At 38.6% G+C, this 21,090-nt stretch overlaps 1 pseudogene; it reads left to right on the top strand.

Moving 5' to 3' along the window:
* Positions 1-21,090, top strand: part of LOC138022370 (NFX1-type zinc finger-containing protein 1-like) — a 42,709-nt pseudogene that overhangs the window by 15,197 nt on the left and 6,422 nt on the right.

Genomic DNA, 21,090 nt, shown 5'->3' with positions numbered 1-21,090 from the left:
CATTGAGACACTACAATGCGTGTGCCATTCTCTTAAAGTCTTCCAATCAAAAATGCATTTAACCTTCTAAATTCAAAAGAATCAGCTCCTTTTCCTCTCAACACTCACTAATCATGTTTCACCTGTGCGTTGAGCAAGGGGAATACATGTGCATTCGCAATGGAAGAGCTTCCGTTTTTCATCATTTTTTCTTATGTAATGTACTGAACAATTTCTGATTGGACACTTTTATCCCAAGTTGTACTCTGCAGAGCCCCAGTTTGGTTACTATGGTTCCCACACATTTACTGTATAATTTAAAGTACCAAAATTGAAAAAAGCTGGCATTACTTTTGTTATTTTCAAAGAAAATAACCCAGAAAACCTAAAACAAAATTAAGATACATGCAGCAAAGTTCAGTGGAAACAGAAGTACTTAAACCTGGATTAGATATTTTCTTTGCTGAATGCATCTTTTTCTAACTGAACATGAATTTTCCTTTGAGAACTGGCTGGGAAAAATCACAATATTTTTGTAAACTCAGAAATAAAGAATCATTACTTGTGATGTTCTGAAAGTTCGCAAGGGCTTTCTTACATGTAATTTTGAGAACTTTCAAAACCTCACTTGAAGCTATTAATATTCTAAATCATAATTTCATGGTGACTCATACCAATCAGCACCACAGATATCTTGGTGTGTTTGTTGATCCTTGGAATCCACCCTTCATGAGTTTTGATTTTATTATTGCTGTTGATGTTATTAGGGTGAAGTCTTTTGTGAACAGCTTCCTTGACTTTGTGGGTCTACCATTAAGGGTCCTGTTCAATAAACATACCTTGTTTGAAAGTAGACGGTAGCCTCGCAGCTCCTACAAGGTCTCACCTGATTGGCGACCACCCTTGAGTTTTAACAAAAGAACAAATAGCAGAAACAATGGCCCTTTTGTTTTAGGCTTAGGGTCCATTGTTTCTGTTATTTGTTCTTTTGTTAAACCTCAAGGGTGGTCTCCAATCAGGTGAGACCTTGTAAGAGCTGCGAGGTGACCCAAAGTAGATAGTGGCCCAGTCTCATGTGCATGCTTGGAAACAGCAGAAATCTGCATAAGGAACTTCTTAGGAAAACAGGAAGCTATGAATCACACTGCAAGCAATAACTGACTGTGGCCCAACTTTAGTTTTCAGCAGAACAATGTAGGATCAAAATGCCCCAATCTCGGCCAACCGTCCTGGTCCAACTGACCTCATTTCACAAAAGTTTAAAACTATGCTCAAAATTTCAAATTATAATCCTTGCAAAGTTTAAATCCAAGTTGAAGTGCTACTATGACCAAACAATTTTTATTCTTCATCGGATTTCAAAACTATGTTAACAAAACAGTAACTGATCTAAGTTTTTAGCCTTGATTTCAAAAAGACACCTGTTCATTTTAACTGGGATTTTCCTGTTTAATGGTCCGCCATTACTAACCCGTGTACGTGTGTACGCGGCTGAATTAATATGCAGCACGGAGTTTCAGACTTTCAGACTTTTAAACTCGTGTTTCGCGTTTACACTCTTAAATTTTAAGCTGGTGAGTAAATGACGCCACTCTCCCGAAATCCAACCCTCCGAGGTCCAATTGGTTAGTTTGGAACGTGATTAATGGCAGACCGTGACATCCAAAACTTACACTCAAAGTAAATAGCCTTTGGATAAAACTCAAAGCTTACAATTTTGCCAGTCAAGTGTTGAGCAATCACACTTTCAAAATCTGAAGGAAAAAAAAAGTGATTTTTTTATCAAAGTAGCACTTTAAAGTGCTACTGTGATCAAATTTTTATCCCTTGAGTTTTTTGGTTTATCACATAGAGTACCATGAAACATTAAAAACGCTGTTTACCGTTTGGAAATATCTACATTGTTTCCGGAGTTATTTAAGTTTGAAAAATGTGTAAATATGCAAATGAGAAGGCTGATGACATCATATCACCCAACCCAATAGAACATCAATTTGCAACAGAGACCATTGAAACTTGGTGAGCTAATACTTGTGAAGGAAACACACTTACGACTGTAAATAAATTGGTTCCCATGGCAACTCACTCTTTTCCAGTCCCCTCCAACCTGATTTCAATATTTTGGTGATCTCAGGCTAGAAATACATTTACCAAGGCCACAAACTCGACCTAACATCTTTATATGCTGGCAGGATCATGCAGATGAGGCACCATTTGCTAATATCAAAACAGAACGCCAAAGGTGGCCTGCAAAGCCTTTAATATCAGGGAGGTCTGGAACCAGTATGTTGCCATGGTAACAAAAATGGTATGCTCATATTGTGGAACACATCTACTAGAATCTTACTGCAAAGAACCAAGTATTTCTGATACAAATTGGCTGAGATATCTTTCTCCATCATACTTGATCAAAATTTGGTTGGGTTTGTGACGTCATCTCTAATTTGCATATTAAAGAAACTTGATTATCTCCAGAACAAAAAGAGATATTTGAAAATGGTAAACAGCATTCTTCTTCTCCTCGTACAGACTACATGTTTATGTGCCAAAATGGCTTAGATAGGGAAGATGCAAATTTCGTCATAGTAGCACTTTAAAAAGTTTGCCTGAAATCAGTCATACAAGGAAAAATGAGAAAGGTTGTTTTCTTTCAAGTCCACAGACTTTTAAGTCTGTGGATTTGAAAGAAAACAACTTTTCTCATTTTTCCTTTCTAACCCCTCTATAACCCCTAACACTTAAAAGTGTTAGGGGTTAGAGCATCAAGACATGTCATGAATGGATTTCTCTGTTATCACGAGCTGAGTTTTGTTTAGCAGAGAATTCCAAAGATACCTCACAAACATTTTACCTAGCAACGGCCCAGAGAGAATTTTCTTGTTTGTCCTTAAGTTGTCGCGATTGTTTGATAGTACTCATAATTTCCAGCATAAGGAGGGAACTTATTAACGAGAGAAGTGAGAAGTACATTTTCTGAGAAGCTACTTTTGCATCTTTGCATCATTCCCGATGGACAATGCAAGAACTATACAGATAATCATGTACATTGTAGGAATTGTGAGGCAGTTGAATGTAGTTTCCCTTTCAGGGTCTGATTGAAAGGAAGTTTGTTACGCTAACATGACATATTATTGAGGTTGTTTGATCACTGTAAATTTACAAGCTCTAATTTTATTCTCAGACTCTTTCATCAAGCTCCTAATCAGTGTATCAGGCCTAACCGAAGAACAAGAGGAAAAAGTCTATAACTTTTTGGCACCCCAAGTCCAAACGTTCGTGAAATCCCGTGACTATTCTTCAAATAAACATAAAGGAGTGAGAGCCTTGACTGATTTTATCAACAAAGCCTACGAGGTATCCTTAATGGCTGTCAACGTGGGCTCTCTTGAAATCATTGTGGGTTGCCCTACCTTAAAAAGTCTTGAGCATCTGTGGAATGATTATCTCTCTGGTCACCTCAATAAAGTTGCAGAGCGATATCTTGTGACAAGTGAAATGAAGAAGAAACTTAGCCTAGAGACAATAAACCTGAAAGCAACCATTGACGAGGAAAACTACCGGGCCTGCAGGAAATTGTTTACCCAAATTCCAGGTGCTTGTTCGTGTAAATATTTTATTATGACAAAACAAACGAAAGAATTTTTTCTGTTACGCATGGGATGTATCCTGTACAAGTACATGTAAGCTGAGCTGAACCTTAGCCCTTCAGTGTCTACAATGTAAATGCAGACTTTTTATTTATAAAAATAAGTACTTTAGTAGATAACGCTGTATTGCTGATAAATAAGTAAATTTGGTCAAGAGAAACAATAGTTGAACTAATGTTTTGTTATCCTTACTGTTTTGATTTCCTTTTGCCAGACTATTTTGCCCAATACATTGCATTTAGTTCTCTCCCTAGAATTGATATCTTTCTAAAAATGTGCTCAAGCTGTGCCCTTCCATGATGCAGTGAGGGCCTTACAGACTATTTGCATAAACAACATAGTGAATGTTCAGATTAAAGACTGAAAAGTTAACCACCAACTCTCTCTTATCGTAGTGGTGACATGTCTTTGTTTCCAGGAGAAGCAGACAGTGCTTTGTTATCCTCTCAACAAGGTTTACTTGATCAGGGATCCAGCACAAGTGAGATGAACACGTCTGCAGATTACACGGCTGTAAGTTCCTTGCATTATTTGATAACAGGAAGTAGTAAAAAGCTAAATGGATTTCCAAAAGAACATAGGTGTGCGTCTCAACAAAAATACACACAAAATGTCAAAAATACAAAAGATTTAAAATGCGAAAAAAAAAAAACAAACAAACAAACAAAAGAAGAAATGTTCGTTTTTGTCCTGGCATGCATGAAGATATCTCAATTGGGTTCAATTCAATAAAAGCGTTTCGCGTGTAGTTTTTGCTCGTGTAAATTACGAGTGCAAAGTCCAAATAAATTCATGAATTCAATAAAAGAGAGTTTTCTACACTGGAATTCTCACCTTTATCCCGGGCCACGATACAATTGTAATGTGCAACTGTAGCTTTACTATTGTAACGTAACTTGAATACGCTTGTAGACTACATGTGTAAGTTCCAATTGCACGACGTTTATTTGTTGGCCCACTGCTCCAAATAAATACTCCAGTGCCAAGCAACCGTCTTTCCTCAAAATTTCTAGGCTGCCGAATAACTCGGTGTTTCTGTCAATAGCTCTTCAAGTTCTTCTTCGCTCGACGAGAACATATCAAAATATCAAAAGAAGCTTCCTTCACGTCGTATGTTAAGCTTACAAGTAACTTATGACTTACAGTTTGCACTTGTAATTAACAAGTTGGACATTTGTTAACATACAAGTCGGATTCCTGTAAAACTTTTATTGAATTGTGCACGTACCAAATTTTACTGGTATAGCGTTACACCTGTAATTACACTTGTCGGAGTCTTGTAAAAACGACTTGTAACGGTGTTTGTTGAGGTCGTTTTTGTGCGCACATGTAAAAACAAAGGTTCAACTTGTAAATTACACGTGTAACTTTTTTATTGAATTGACCCCTGGTTTATTCCTGTGTTAGTGTCATACCTGTGAAAGTGGTGTAGCAAACTGGTAGAGTTGTGCAGTTTGCATTGTACAGGAGGTCTTACGCCGTAATGTTACAACGTACATTTATGACGTAAAATTATAAAGAAATTGAACGTTGTATTTTAAGGCGTAATGTTACGTGACGATCATTTTATGTACTTAACTGTCAAAGGGTTATGTGAATTGCTAGTTTTCTACCCATATAAACCATGTGAGCGTTAGCCCTACGGATGGAAATGAGCCCACACGAGGACTGAGAAAATCTCTGACCTTTTGAACACGTTTAATAATTGATTACGTCATAGCTCGCTCCACGGACAGTCTACACGTTTTCCCGCCGTAGCCACGATATACTAGTGCGAAGATTTGTTTACATTACTCATAAACACAAAGATTTTTCAACAATATACCGCTTTAATCTAACCCAAAATCAGTCAGATAGTAAAAGACTTCATATTCATTAGCCATTTCCTTCGCTTTTGTGTTTGTCAGATTATAATTTGCCATAATTCAGGTTCACGTGTTTGCAAGTCTGTTTTTGCATGTCATAGTTGTTTCGATTTTCAATTACAATCTTTGTTGTTCACCCTGAAGTCAAAATAGATACGTTTCGTTTCTGAGGAAACGAAACAATAAATAAGTACTATTTCATTTCTCGACTGTGCAGCTCTGGGGATGATGAGAAATATGCCGCATTCGAGCTCGATCCCCTAGCCTGCTTCTTCCATTGTAGGAGTTACCAGGAGTACCTATTGGATTCCTAGGCTTTTTCTCTTTTTTTCGCCTTTTTATTTTTGGCATTACTCCTGGGAAAATCCAGTTTCAGCTCCTTCAATACCACCCAACTCAGTGCCCTCTGTTTTTTGTGTAACATCTACCACAGGCAACCCAGTTTACGCTCATAAAGCGTCTAGTTTAAAGAAGAACGCAAAAGATTAACTACTTGATTGTATTTGTTTTTCCCGAAAGACCATGCCAAAGAGTCAGGAAAAGAAATGGAGGGAAACCTTTGATAAACATGAAAGGAATCTGGAAAATCCTGAAGGTAATGTAGTGTAACCATAATTTAATTAAATACAAAAGTCAACAACGTGCGTATAGTAACTTGTTTGTTTTGTTTTGTTTTGTTTTTTCAACTTTATTGGTCTGAGTCTCTCTTCGAAATAATTAATTACATACAGGTCCGAAAAAAAAAAAACGACCGAAAGGTAAGGTGCAAACGGGACCTGGAGTCCCATGCGAGGCACCTTAAGATCGACATTTACCGCAGACCGCAAACCTCTACAGGTCACGTGACCAGACTTCAACCTCGCGTTTACAGAAAATTCTCCACGTTTTCGATGACAAGAGGTACCTAAGTTTTCGCGTAAGTCATTTACCTCAACTTTTATTTGCATGAATATTTTGTGATCCCACGTATGCCTGGCACTGATATACAGAAAAAACATTTTTCTTTCATTTCATATGAATTTTAATATTAACAACACAACAGTTTTGTTTTTACAAGGTTTGAACGACAACTGTTGCACAACGTTGAAATGCAACATGAGGCATACCGCAAACGGCAAACCTGAAACCGTGGTTTGCAGTCGGCGGTAAACGTTGATCTTAAGGTGTCCATTGTGTACTAATTTTACCCTCTGGAATTGTAATTTCTGAAGCCACAACCGTGGCAATCGCTCCTGAAGGTCTTAATATTCGCGCTGTCAATTATTGGCGGCAAATAGTGAGTCTTCTCCTTCTTCGAGTGAAACATTGCTTTTATTCCTGCAAAATCCGGAAAAGATCTGTAGACTGTAATGAGCTATTTCATAAAATAAACATGCAATGGAAAGTCGGAAAACTTGTTTAGCTATGATCTGTTTGCCAAGCATACGTTTTCTTTTAAATTTGTATTACTAATTTAATATTTACTCATTATTGTTCTTACTATTCTTTTTTACCTAAATATGTTGCATTTCTTTCGTTAGCGTAGGTAGTTGGGTGATTTACTTTATGTTAGGCTATCTTACGACCCTATTAACCATAAATGTCGATTGATATAAAACAAGACGCCTATAAGGGCGTATCCGTGGGATGTACAAACATTTAACACAAATTGTCCAGTTACAGTGAACTGCAATTACGGGTAAACTTCGAAAAATGGCGAAAGATTACCAGAAAGATAAATCTGTAATTTAACTAGAAGTTGTTTGTTATAAAAACAGAAATAGAAGTTTTCTCTTATTATTAATGCTACTGAATTTGTAAATGCAAACGACGAAGCCCTATTAGTGGGTATCAGGATACGGGATATTTAGTAAAAAATTATGGGGATACAGGACATTTGGGGGGAGGGGGAATTGACGAAGTACGGCGTATTTTACAAAATAGGCACGCATTACATACGTGTGCAGGTAGTGCAGTTCAGTTACTTGACACAGTGTTGTTTTTTCCATCACTGTCAACTGAGCTGCATTTTGTTTTCAGGAGATTCCAGTTGTCTTTGCGTAATATGTAGCTCTAATAGTACACGATATTGTTTTGGGAATGTCAATCATTGTAGTGCCAGCAGCGGCTATGGTAGATGCCTTTGGTAAATACCCCCCTGGGAAGACATGGGGTTCAGTAAAACACTAAATGCAGAAAGATTGAAGAAAATAAAAGGGAATCAAGAAACTTTGGCTTCGAGGCTGACATGAAGTTACCTTCAACTCCTTTTTAACAGCAAGTTTAGCGTGTACTCTGAGCGTATGACAGCTTTCCACGACAAACGTTCATTGAAGTTATCCCCGTCCGGCGCGGTTAGTATCGGGATGGGAAACCTCAAAATGTACAACTTGACATATAAAGAAGCATAGGACCAAAAATACAAAACAAATATTGATGCAAAAGTAAATAAATGTTGATTTTGTTTGGCCATTGAAGGCTATTTCTTATCTTCTTTCTATGTCGGAACAACTGAACAAACTGGTTTGCAAGAAACAGGTAGATTGGGGTATTCATTCTATGAAAACTATTAAATGTTCACAGTGGAACAAAAACAAAGCAAGATCTAGAAATAACGTTGAACATTCTCCTTACCTTTAAAGCTTGGCGTTCTCAAAGAAAGATCATGTGTCCACTTTATCAAATACTTTCAGATGTAATGTGTAATACTATCAATCACCGCGGGCGGAAAGTATTCCAGAGTAAATGCTTCCCTTCATTGCGCTACCAGAACTCCATCACCATGGCCGAGCGGTCTTATGCGCTCTCAGAATGTCAAAAAGATGGGAAAAGTGTAGGTGTTCTAATCACCGTAAGGGAGTCTGGAAATACCTAAGGACATAAAGTGAATTCCCCGATTGGAGCTTACTTCAATATCCAAGGGGTATGCATATTTGTGACTACGTAGAAGAAAAATAGCCACGCATTGCATACGTGTGGTAGTGCAGTAACACAGCGCTGTATATTTTGATTTAATAATCAGTTTATATAGCGCTTAATAATATAAAACGAAAATGCAGATAAGATCAATAAAATATAAAAAATTAAGAATAATCAATCAAATAGAAATGTAAGAAATAAAATATGTAAAACTCTGGGCGTAACTAAGTGTCGTTCTTTTTTAAATAAAAATGCCTTTAAGTGTCTCTTAAAAGTATCTAAAGCCCCGTTTACATTCAAATCTGTGTACCCAAAGAAGCAGCACGGCTCGGGTGATTTCTGCAGTGCAAACGTTAAAATTGAACCAGAGCCGTGCTCGATTTTTACGAGTTGGTCCGAGCACTGGTAAAAAAGGTCACCAAACCATTATTTTGGATTTCCAGTACAGTGTAAACAGTCATCCGAGCCGTGTGCCTCCATTTTCACCAAACATTTGTAACATTGCGCATGGGTAGAACAAGGTAAAATGGCGGCTGCCACTGAAACTGGTTAGAGAGTAAAGTAGCATAGATAGCCACTGCTATCAGCAGCATCATTAATTTCTTGCGTTTTCCTTTTGGTATCTGATTGTTTTTTATTAAACTCCCGAGTTCATCCCGTTCACCCCGGTGCAATCTTGAGAGGACAAGCATGATGGTCGCCATGTTGGAAATTTTTCTTATGAAATCATTTTGCGCTTGAAAGCAATTGTTGTCACTGACCAAGACGTACAAGGGCTCAGAAAATTTGACTCAAGTTAGCCGTGCCAAATGACTGTGGTAAACAGAAAAGAACGCGGATAAAAAGCGGTTATAAACAAAAGTAAACGCCTTTGGCCCGTGCTAATTTTTAGCCGATCCGTGCTACTTCGCTTGCCGACACGTGCTGAATTTCTGTAGCGTAAATGCAGCTTACGTTCGGGGCCATTCTAATTGCTAATGGAAGTTTATTTCACTTGGATGGACCGGAAAAAGCGAATGCTCGGTCACCGAAAGTCTTGCATTTTGTTCAAGGCACCTCTAACAAAGAAAGGTCATAGGTTCTCAAGGAGCTTCTGGGTGGTGGCCTTTTCCTGATGAGATCACAGATATAACGTGGAGCGATACCATTTAATGCTTTGAAAACAAGTAATAATATTTTAAACTCCATCCAAAGCTCTACGGGTAACCAGTGAAGATCTTTTAGATAAGGAGAGATGTGATTAAATTTGGGCACTAGACAGATGACTCTTGCTGGGGCATTGAGGACTTTTTGAAGCCGATCCAGCTGATATTTTGGAAGTCCAGAAAGGAGAGAGTTGCAATGATCCAAGTGAGATGTTAAGAGTGCACTGAAGCGCTGTTTAAGTATTCATTAGTTAACTATAATTATCGCTTTTATTGATCATCAGTACGGAAATCTTTGGTAAATAATTTTCAATTCCATGTTTTATATTTTTATTGTACATAGTTTGTACATGTTTTCATGCGGTCAACCTGTAGTTTTTCCTTTTCAAGAAATTCAAAATATTTTTTGCTTGTCTTATGTTGGGGAGTATCAACATAGGGATGACCTCTTAACTTACCTTTCAAGATATCTTTTGTAAATTAGGCTCTTGCATCCTGAATAATAACCCCGTTGAAGTCCTGAAATTTTCAGGCTTCACTACGCAATTGTAAAAATTGTGTTCATAACTGCGAAGATCATAGCTTCACTTGATTTCATATCCGCAGTTCATATATGATTCATTTCATCATTAAATAAACTATGTATGTATGTATGTATGTATGTATGTATGTATGTATGTATGTATGTATGTATGTATGTATGTATGTATGTATGTATGTATGTATGTATGTATGTATGTATGTATGTATGTATGTATGTATGTATGTATGTATGTATGTATTTATGTATGTATGTATGTATGTATGTATGTATGTATGTATGTATGTATGTATGTATGTATGTATGTATGTATGTATGTATGTATGTATGTATGTATGTATGTATGTATGTATGTATGTATGTATGTATGTATGTATGTATGTATGTATGTATGTATGTATGTATGTATGTATGTATAGTATAAAATGTGCGATCCGGGCAAGAAGGAATGCTGATAGGAAATGACAGGACCTGCGCTTTTAAATCCGCGCAAAATTACGCAACTTTTCTGTTGAACTGTGCACGCTGCGATTACTACACGAACTTGATTGCGTATAGTGGCTCAGATCAGAGGAAGCTTTTTCATACAACCAAATCACTTCTGTGTGTACCGTCTGACGTCACCTTCCCGGATAACATACTGCCAAACAACCTGGCCAATAATTTAGGCAATTTCTTTGCAAAAAAGAAAAATTACGGGATAAACAGGTCATTGGATGCTCTTCAGTCTTCAAAGACTTTGGACTGTGCGATTGCAGAGGGTGGCTGCGCATGCGCTGTTAATGAATGCAGTTGCGCAGTTCAATCTAAATCCCCTGCCTGTGCAACGCTCTCTAAATTAGATACAATGCCTAATTCCATGGTTCTTCGAGTCCTCGATGTTTTGTTACCGGTGCTCACATCGATGGCCAACTTATCCTTTGAATCAGGGCAGTTTGCAGAGAACGGGCGTGAAGCTCTTATCTCACCTTTGCTGAAAGGATTTGGTCTCGACATTGCTTATAAGAACTTCCGGCCTGTTAGTAACCTGCCATATGTTTCCAAATTATCTGAAAGAGCCGCCGGTGATCAGCTGATGGACCAAATGACGGTTAATGACCCTTCATTCTATGCTCCATTCGGCGTGTAAGAAACATCATAGTACTGAGTTTGCGCTGCTTAAAAATGACATCTTAATGAATGTGGATGCACAGAAGGTCATCCTTCTGGTTCTATTGGATCTTGGCACAGCGTTTGACACTGTGCGGCATGACATTCTGCTTGAAAGGCTGAGATTGAGGTTTGGTGTGAGTGGAAGTGCACTTGACCGGTTGGCATCTTACTTGCCTGATAGAACACAACGTGTGGGAGTTAATGGTGGCTTATCGGGCATCTTTCCACTCAAACAAGGCGTCCCACAGGGCTCCTGTCTGCGCCCACTTCTCTTCACAATTTGCACTAGCAAGCTATTTGAGATAGTTGGACGTCACCTTCCTAGCATCTATTGTTATGCTGATGACAAGCAACTGTATCTAGCGTTTAGTATTAACACCCTAGATGACGCTGAAGTAGCGGTATAAGATATGCGTGATTGTATCACGGACCTGAGAAACTGGATGATCAACGATCGGTTGTTATTGAACAATGACAAGACAGAGTTTCTACTTCTAGGTACTAGACAGCAGTTAACTAAGGTTGATATTAGAAATATTATCTGGAGTCGAAAGCCCTGAAGTAAGCTCGCAGCCTGTTGTTAAAAATCTCGTTACTTGGTTGGATTCCACAATAACGATGTCAACTCATATTAACAAACTCTGCAGTGCAGCGTTTTATCACCTGCACAACATCAGTCGCATCAGGAAATTTCTTAGTCTGGAGGTGACTAAAACCTTAGTTCACACCTTTGTGACATCGAGCATTGATTATTGTAGTAGCCTTTTGTATGGCATACCTGCATCTCAGCTGAGCAAGGTCCAGCGTGTTCTCAACGCTGCAGCTAGGCTTGTTTGCCACGGACCACGTTATTTCCACATCACGCCGTTAATGCAAGATTTGCATTGGCTGCCGATACGACGGCGTCTCCATTTCAAGGTATTGCTGTTTATATTTAAGGCTATACATGGCATAGCCCCTCTTTACATCCAAGACCTCAGCTTGTTCTCCTGAAATCGCAAGGGGCTTATAGCTTTCGTTCAACTAGAGGAATTTTGCTCGCGGCTCCATCAATAAGGACGAAAGTTACATTGGGTGACAGATCATTCCAGGTTGCCGCCCCGAACCTCCGGAATTCACTGATGCTTTCAAGCGCCATCTTAAAACGTATCCTTTTAAAGTAGCATATGGACAATAAATTTTTTTTTTGCTGCGTTGTTTTTAAGCGTTGTCTTAAAACCTATCTTTTTAAAGTAGCATATGGATAATAATTATTATTTTTAATATATTTTAACTTCTATGTGTATATATGCACAAGCCATTTTTTCTAAAGACGGGGGATTGGGCCGACGGTCATGGCGTTCACACTCTGTTTTTAGCGCTCGCTTAATAAATGGATTTCTAAGCCAAAGAACAATACTGTGAGGATGCTAAGTAGTTTTATTATTTTATAGAAGTATTAGCAAATGCATCGTCAGTAATTTAATGCACTATTTCAAGTTTATATGGGAAAAAAAACGCTCAAAACCTGGCTCGAGTTCTTCGGCAAACGAAGAAGAAATGGCTGGTCAGGATCTTGGTGCAGAAAACGATCTCTATAGAGAACTGAAAGAGTCAATCGAATGCCTAAAAAGATTGGTCACTGAGGGTCTTGCCAGATTACATGGTGATCTAGACATACTACGAAGCGAATTCAAATCGGATAATAAAGAAATGAGCTGTACTATAAAAGACCTCAAAAATAGTTTGAATTTCACGCAAGACGAAGTCGATACCTTTAAGGAACAACTCAAGAAGGAAACAGAAGAACGCTCTTCGGAAATGGAACTTTTAATGGCGACAATAACTAATTTGGAACAGTCCCTGAAAGAAGCAGTGGAACAGAATATAACCCTTGAACAGTACACTAGAAGAGAGAACCTGAGATTTACTAATATAAAGGAACATGGAGGTAAAGATTGCAAAAAGGTTACATGCATTTATGACACCATTGGAATAGACCTTGGTTTAGATATCTCCCAATTAAGATTTCATGCAGTTCACCGAATAGGTAAGAGAGATGGAGTTAGATGCAGGCCCATTATAGCAAGGTTTGTCTGTCGTGAAGATCGAGACAAGGTCTGGTCAAAGAGAGGTAAGATTAAGGAATCGAGTGTACACAGAGACGCATATATCACAGAAGATTACGCGAGGGCCATTCAAAAGGAACGCCAGGTCTTAATTAAGGCGATGATGAAGGCTCGCAATGAGCATAATATGACTCAGGCAAAAGTCAAAGGTTGTTACTTTTACATCAACGGTGAACGTTTTAGTTTCGAAAATGTACCTGAATATCTAAAATAATCCAATATCCATAATTTATTTAATTTCCAAAACACTATAACACTCGAATATGCCTTTTTGGAACCCATTCACAACGTATTATAATTTCCCATTTTTCCCCTATATGCAAATTCAGTGTCTAAATGGCGTTAGAATCCATTTCAACACTTTCACAGTGTTTGAAAAATGCAAAACCTACAAAAATGACCTGGCCAGCGCCATATCGACTAATGGTTTTTCGTATTCGTAACTTACTTTATGTTTTATACTTGTTGTTAACGAATGTTTTTTTTTCTCGAGTGAGATCGACCCAATCTAGTGTAGCATTCAACAGTCTTTTTTTAATGGCTACGTTTAAATTTCTTATAATTAAGCGTCGTGTGTTCTTGAATGCTCTTATATATTCGCACTTTTTGGTTCACCTGATTTCAACTGTCCTGTTGGGAGTGATAGCTTTTGTCTTCCATGCAACCAGTTTTAAATACCGCAAATTGCAACCGCAGATCGCAACAACTTAAAGTTCAAAGCCATCTCGCTAAACGTTCGAGGTATTCGTGCATTCAAAAAAAGAAAGTCTATACGTACTTAATTGGTTGATTAATCAGAGCGCAGATATTTCTTTTCTACAGGAAACGTATCGCACGGTTGAAATTGCTAATCATTGGAGAAAACAATGGCCCGGTGAGTTTTTCTTTTCGCATGGTTCTACTCATAGCTGTGGTGTGGTTATCCTTGTTCATACGTCGTTAGACTTCAAGCTTGTATCGTCGCGTGTTGACAATGAAGGCAGGTATCTGATCTTAGAAGCATTAATTCAAGACACCCCTTTTCTTTTAATAAATATATATGCGCCAAATAAAACGTCAAATCAATCCTCATTCTTCCAGGCTTTATCTGAACTTACTCCCGTTGAGGAACTCCTGGAGTCCAGTTATAAGTTTGTAATTGGGGGAGATTTCAATGTTGCCTTGCAACCTTCTTTAGATTGCTCGAGCGGGAACACTTCTTTAAAAGAATCAGTTAAGGTTTTGGAAAATTTACTTATACAGTATGACCTAGTAGATATTTGAAGAGTTCATATGTTAACCCAAAAAGTAAAAAATTCACTTGCCATCAAAGAAAACCTATTATCCAAAGGAGACTGGACTACTGGTTCACTGGCGACTTGCTCCGGGACGATGTAGCCAAAATTGATATTATTACTAGCATCAAATCAGATCACTCCGCTATCGTTCTTGAGGTGGATTCTATGGCTGACCAGCCCAGAGGTCCCTCCTTCTGGAAGTTTAACAACAGTCTCCTAGACGATCCCATTTTTGTCCAGAGCATGCACGACAACTTTCCTCTATGGCTAGAAGAAATAAGCTTTTGTGAAGATTTAAGAATTAAATTGGATTATATCAAGTACAAGATTCGTCAAGATAGTATTAAATATAGTAAAGTAAAAGCTAGTGCAAGAAAAAGTAAGATTGACGAAATTGAAGGCAAACTAAGGGCATGCGAGGAAAAAGTTGCAGAGGCGCCTTCTCCTGAGAACCTTGAAAACCTTGAAGCCTGCAAAACGGTTTGCGACAGAGAATAAATACAATTATATGGTGAGGGTGTTGATAATTCGATCGCGCGCCAGGTGGTATGAACAAGGTGAAAGGAATACAAAATATTTCCTTAACTTAGAAAATCATAATAAAAAGAAAAGTTGTGTTAGGAGGCTGCTAAACTCAGATGGTGCAGAGATAACAGACGCGAATAACATATTAGATGAAGTTCACAATTTTTATTCGGATCTTTATGACGAAAAGACAGGGATTCAGACTGCTGCTACTCACTGCCCATTCTTGGTGGACTCCTTAACGATTCCGAAATTAAACGATGATATGAGGAAAATATGTGATGGCCACTTACATACTCTGAATGTTATAAACTCCTTTCTACTTTTGAAAATAACAAAGCCCCTGGGAATGACGGACTCTCCAAAGAGTCTTATCTTTTTTTTTGGCCAGAGATTGGTAATATGTTGGTAGACTCATTAAACTACTCGCATGATCACGGCAAACTTTCAAAGTCACTAAAGGAAGCTGTTATAACCTGAATACAAAAAAGGGATAGGGACAGAAGACTGATAAAAAACCGGAGACCAATTTCTCTTGTAAATGTAGACGTAAAAATAAGCTCAAAGGCTATCGCTAAAAGATTAGAAAAGGTCCTACCATACATATTACATCGCGATTAAAATGCATTTGTGAAAGGACGTACAATTTTTGATGCGTTAGAACAATTAATGATGTCATGGACTTTACGGAAATGAAGGGATGTAAAGGCATAATGTCTGCCGTCGATTTCGAAAAGGCATTCAACTCTCTTAGGTTGGACTTTCTTTTTAAATCTCTTGAAACTTTTGGCTTTGGTGCATCCTTCATAACATGTATCAGGACATTTTACAAGAATATAACGAGTTGTGTAGTTAACAATGCCTTTTTCACACCATCCTTCCAGGTTAAACGAGGAGTTTGCCAGGGTGATCCTTTATCGCCATCTCTTTTTATTATAGTTCTCGAATTATTAGCAATATCCATCCGCAACTATCATCGAGTTAAAAAAATAACAGTTGGCGGGGGGGATTGAAATAAAACTAGTAAAATTTGCTGACGATATGACAACCTTCGTCCGAGACAGTCTTATCTTAATTTATTCGGGACACACACTGGCCTTAAGATTGACTGTGAGTAGCTTAGAACTAGATATTTGTGAATTTAAACGATATGTTAAAATTCTAGGTGTTTACTTTACTTATTTTTACATGAGCTCGGATTCCTTTGTTCTTTTCGGGGGGAATATATTACATAACCCCCAAATCAACTGTCTGAAAAGCTGTGTGCGGCTTTGGTTGTTTGAAGGGAAGAGCGGGGCTAATGAACAGCTAATTTAAATGCGAGGGGATTATGTGTTAATATGCAAGGGGGATAAGTGACTTATCCCACTTGCATATTAAGACATAATCTCCTCGCATTTAAATTAGCTGTTCATGAGCCCTGCTCTTCCCTTCAAATAATCAAAGCTGCACCCAGCTTTTCAGACAGTTGATTGCACAGTGTCTTTAAAATTCCACTGTTTGGAGCTACCACGAAAGTGTCGCTGTCATTTATTGGTAACAAGTTTCGCTCCGTAACCCAGTCATCCCAAACTCGTGTACTCCATGAAGTTGCCCTTTTAGTGTTTTGTGGTATTCTTGCTTCATTCCTCACCTGAATTTCCTTGTCGCTTACAGTAATGATCCCTCGGCCGGAATCTTCTTTATCTGTAAAAACGTCGGTAAAAAGATCCTCGGTGCGTAAATTGAAATTGTCAACTGCTATCTCCTTGTCTGCATCCGCAAATAAAGATTCAAAGTTGTTTTCCGAAAGGTCAATTGACCTGCTGCCGCTAAAACTACTTTGAGTGATAAACAGTTCTGACTCTGAATCACTGAACATTGCTACCCTGTTCCTACAATCAGTGACACGATGTTGGTACACCGACGGCATTAATCGAGCATCCCTCCCTCTCCCACCTTTCAATGTTGTTTAGAAACTAAAACGCACTGAACAGTTACTTTGGGTGCATTGCGCTATCCAACATTGAACGGGGGGAAAGGGGGTGAGTGTTCCAACGACTTATGACTGTGATTGTATTATTGAATAAAGTATCGTTTAACCTTAAATTAATCATGTCACGTTGCTGTACGTCTGAAGATATCCAGTGTGTATTCCTTTGATGTTGTAATGAATTTGCGCAACCATTTTATGGCCTTTGGAAGCACTGAATACCACTGGTAAGGAACTGACTTTTTGTAAAGTACATGTTTTCGTAAATAAACGTGAGTTGGTTTTAACGCATGGCGAAAGGTAGCAACGCATCATGCTACAATACGTAGCAACGCGTCGCGTCACATCGCAGGTGGTCTGAGATTTGATTACAGTAATGAAAATTGGCTTTCAAACATAGAAACATGGATAGCACTGTAGTTGAACAGTCATCACATGTAGAATTAGGAGTAAGAGAAGTAAGACGTGTCTACCTTATAACGTATAGTTAAGCTGATACTGCTAAAGTATCTTCTCAACAGCGTTTTGCTGAAATTGTCTTAGAGGCCTTTCAGTTACGACAAGTTTCCAACGAATCAACAGTTCAGCAATGGGCGTGTTGTCTCGAGCTCCATCAAACAGGAGGAATTCATTTCCATATGGCCATTAAACTTCTAAGACCAAGACGATGGTTGTCGGTTCGGCAGTTTATTCATACACGATACGGAATTAATGTCCATTTCTCGAATCGTCATGTGAACTATTACACTGCATGGAGTTATGTTATCAAGGAGGATAACGATCTTGTGCTGTCTTCCAATCACCCTGATCTTTGGAACACACCTCCACCTGCGACAACAGCTGCTAGCGAGGCTATAGCTGCAGAAAGGGAACACGAACAAAAAATTGAAGGCCAAGAGTCCGGCGAAGAAAGCTCTGGAACAAGATCGTCTTCTAAAAAGCGAAAACGACAACGCGTCTTACCATGTTTGACGTTTCCGAAATTGCTGTCTCCTAAGGTATCAAAACATACTTGGAACTCCTTGCACTTGCCAAGAGACAGAAAATGGAAGGGAAAACAGATCTGGCACAATTCGTTGTCAACCGAGGGAAAAAAGCAGTCGAGGAAGCAATCAGGACGGGGTGGGAGATTGAACAATCTGAGGAGACGTTAAGGCGGAATGTCGCGTATGGAAATTCTCCAAGAAGCTTTGGAAGGAAATTGTGCAGAAAATTGTGACGGCCGTTGGTTGCATATTGCACTGAATATTCTTCAAAGAAACAGCATCGCGCGAGATGACTATTGGAAAAAGGAAGAGGAAAATACCGTAACATTTTTCTCAAAGGCCCAGCCAATTGTGGAAAAACATTTCTATTAAATCCATTGACAGTTATTTATAGAACATTTTTAAACCCGGCGAGCACAACATTTGCTTGGGTAGGCGCAGAGTTAGCCGAAATAATATTTTTAAATGATTTTTGCTGGTCTGCTCAAGTGTTACCATGGCAAGATATGTTGCTATTGTTGGAGGGACAGCCAGTTCACTTTTCGGCACCCAAGACTCAATATGCGCAAGACATAGTCTTCGAGAAGGACACTCCAATTTTCTGTACTTCTAAAAGTGAAATCGTTGCAATTAAAGGGGGTGTGGTAGATGATATAGAAACACAAATGATGTCCGTAAGATGGCGTGTCTTTACCATGTATGCTCAGATACCGGAGTCAGAGCAAGTCGTTTTGAGCCCTTGTGGGAAATGTTTCGCTAAACTAATATTAGAATGAACAATCATGACATTGATTCAGTGTACCATTAATTTGCCACGTTTTATTACTCTGCGTGTAGCCTTCTCCCAAATACTATAACAAAATCACTAGTAAATTACAAACGCAGTATATTAAAAGCAATGAGTAAATATTTATTTTCCTTAAAAAAAAAAAAATTACACACTTAAGAAGTGTAGCACTTCAGTGTACATTATAATGATTTCCGCTGTATACTGTTACGCAATAAACAACGGGTTACCATTGTAAACCGATCAGTTTTTAAAAGGTTATCACAGTACTTGTCTTTATCAATTTCGACGGGTTACAATGATAACCCGTTCAAAACAGATTACAACCTTCCTCACTCCCGTAATATTACTGGTGTTGATCTTTTTTTAGGCTGTACATCATTATATCAAGATACTTCAACATTACATTGCTAATTCACATGAGGAGATATCTTTATCTATTAAGAACATTTGTATCCTGTTTAATATTTAATGCGACAACCTTTCTTATCAATAATCTGTTGAAGGCGCTGCGGCATTGAAGCGATAGTTTTGTTTATTATATTAACTGGAATACTGTAAATAGTGCGTATTACCCTGGCTTTTAATTCTTCTTAGGTTTCTTTACTTATTTTCAGTTGTAAAGCATCATCCTTTAGTCGTACTCTCACTGAAGGAAAGAAATTCTCGATAGGGTTAAGGTCTGGACTTCTGGGAGGAATCTCAAATCACAGTTACAATTCTCCATCGCTCTTTTTGCAGCTCTACTGTTTTGTGAAGGATCCCCATCTTGCAGCCACAACCTACTTCCATTTTTGTTTGCCTTAAGGAATAATGAATTGAAATGCTTTTCAATAAAAGTAGCGAAAAAATTACCCGTTAGGTGATCATATGACTCACAAAGAACTACCCCCTCACTATAGGTTATAGCTACAAAAAGTTTTACTAGCTTACTACCAGTTCCTTCCTTACTGCCCTTTGCTGTGCATCCGAACGTTAATCCTTTGCCTCGTTTTCTCCAAATTCTTGCTTTAGGCGCCCTTGCCACTTTTAATGGGTTCGTTTTGAAAGCGAATGAGACCCCATCCAAGTAAAATGTCACTTGCCTCGTCCAAACGTCGCCATCATAAATTGTTTTCATTACATTGCAAAATGTAACTCGCCTTGGCATATCATCTTTAGTCAATAGTCCTTTCTTTCGCGTCTGCAAATAGTGGAATCCTTGGCGTTGAAGTAAGCGGTTCACTGTTCTCTCGGCAATATCTTCGCTGCTCACCCCACTTTCCTGCATTAAATCTTTGAGAGAAAAACTGGGATTTTCATTTCTCAGTTTCCTAAGGTTTGGAATCAGGAGACGTTGTTGCTGGGCAGTTAGTTTTTGCGGGCGTTCCGTTCTTTTTGGGCAAGATGAAATTCTCCGGATTCCCCCTTTTAAAATCCTACAAGCTGAAGTCGGTGAAATTCCGCATGCCCTTGCTATGGCTCTAAGGCTCATATCAGTGTTCCTTCGCAGTTGAAAGACTGTCGCTCTGATATCAGCGGAGACATATCCTCTAAAAACCATCTTAACAAATCAAAATCTTTGGATCATGAAATGGTTAATAAGCTGAATACTATGGGAACAGCATATACCCCTATTACTTTTATTCTTTAATTAAGAGGCGAAAAACGTGGCATGTTGGAACAGCCATCTTTACGCGAACGTTCCAGTACTGACTGACATGTTTCGTTACATGAAATTTACACGTTATCACGTACAGACAATCAGTGACACAATATTGGTACACCGACGGCATTAATCGAGCATCCTTCCCTCTCCCACTTTTCAATGTTGTTTAGAAACTAAAACGCACTGAACAGTTACTTTGGGTGCATTGCACTATCCAACATTGAACGGGAGGAAAGGGGGTGGGTGTTCCAACAACTTATGACCGTGATTGTAGCATTCACTACGAACAAGACGAACAACTAATTCGAAATGCGACTTTAAAAAACATAATTAAAAGGCCGAGAAACTTGTGAATTAGAGGGCTGCCTTGCTACACTTCTCAGAAAAGACAGAGAAAACTTTATGAATCCCTTTTATGGCAGGAACGACAAAACAAGCCGAAAAAGGCAGGGTGCGTGGAGCTTCAATGGAACGTGAGAGATACCACAAGACATCATTGATTGGCAGAGGCAAACCGTTAGGTGAGCACACGAATAACCTCATCATCGCATTTCTGCGAA

Source organism: Montipora capricornis, chromosome 10 (genome assembly GCF_036669925.1).
Source record: "Montipora capricornis isolate CH-2021 chromosome 10, ASM3666992v2, whole genome shotgun sequence".
In the NCBI taxonomy this organism is placed as follows: Eukaryota; Metazoa; Cnidaria; class Anthozoa; order Scleractinia; family Acroporidae; genus Montipora; species Montipora capricornis.
This window is presented reverse-complemented; position numbering and strand designations above follow the sequence as displayed.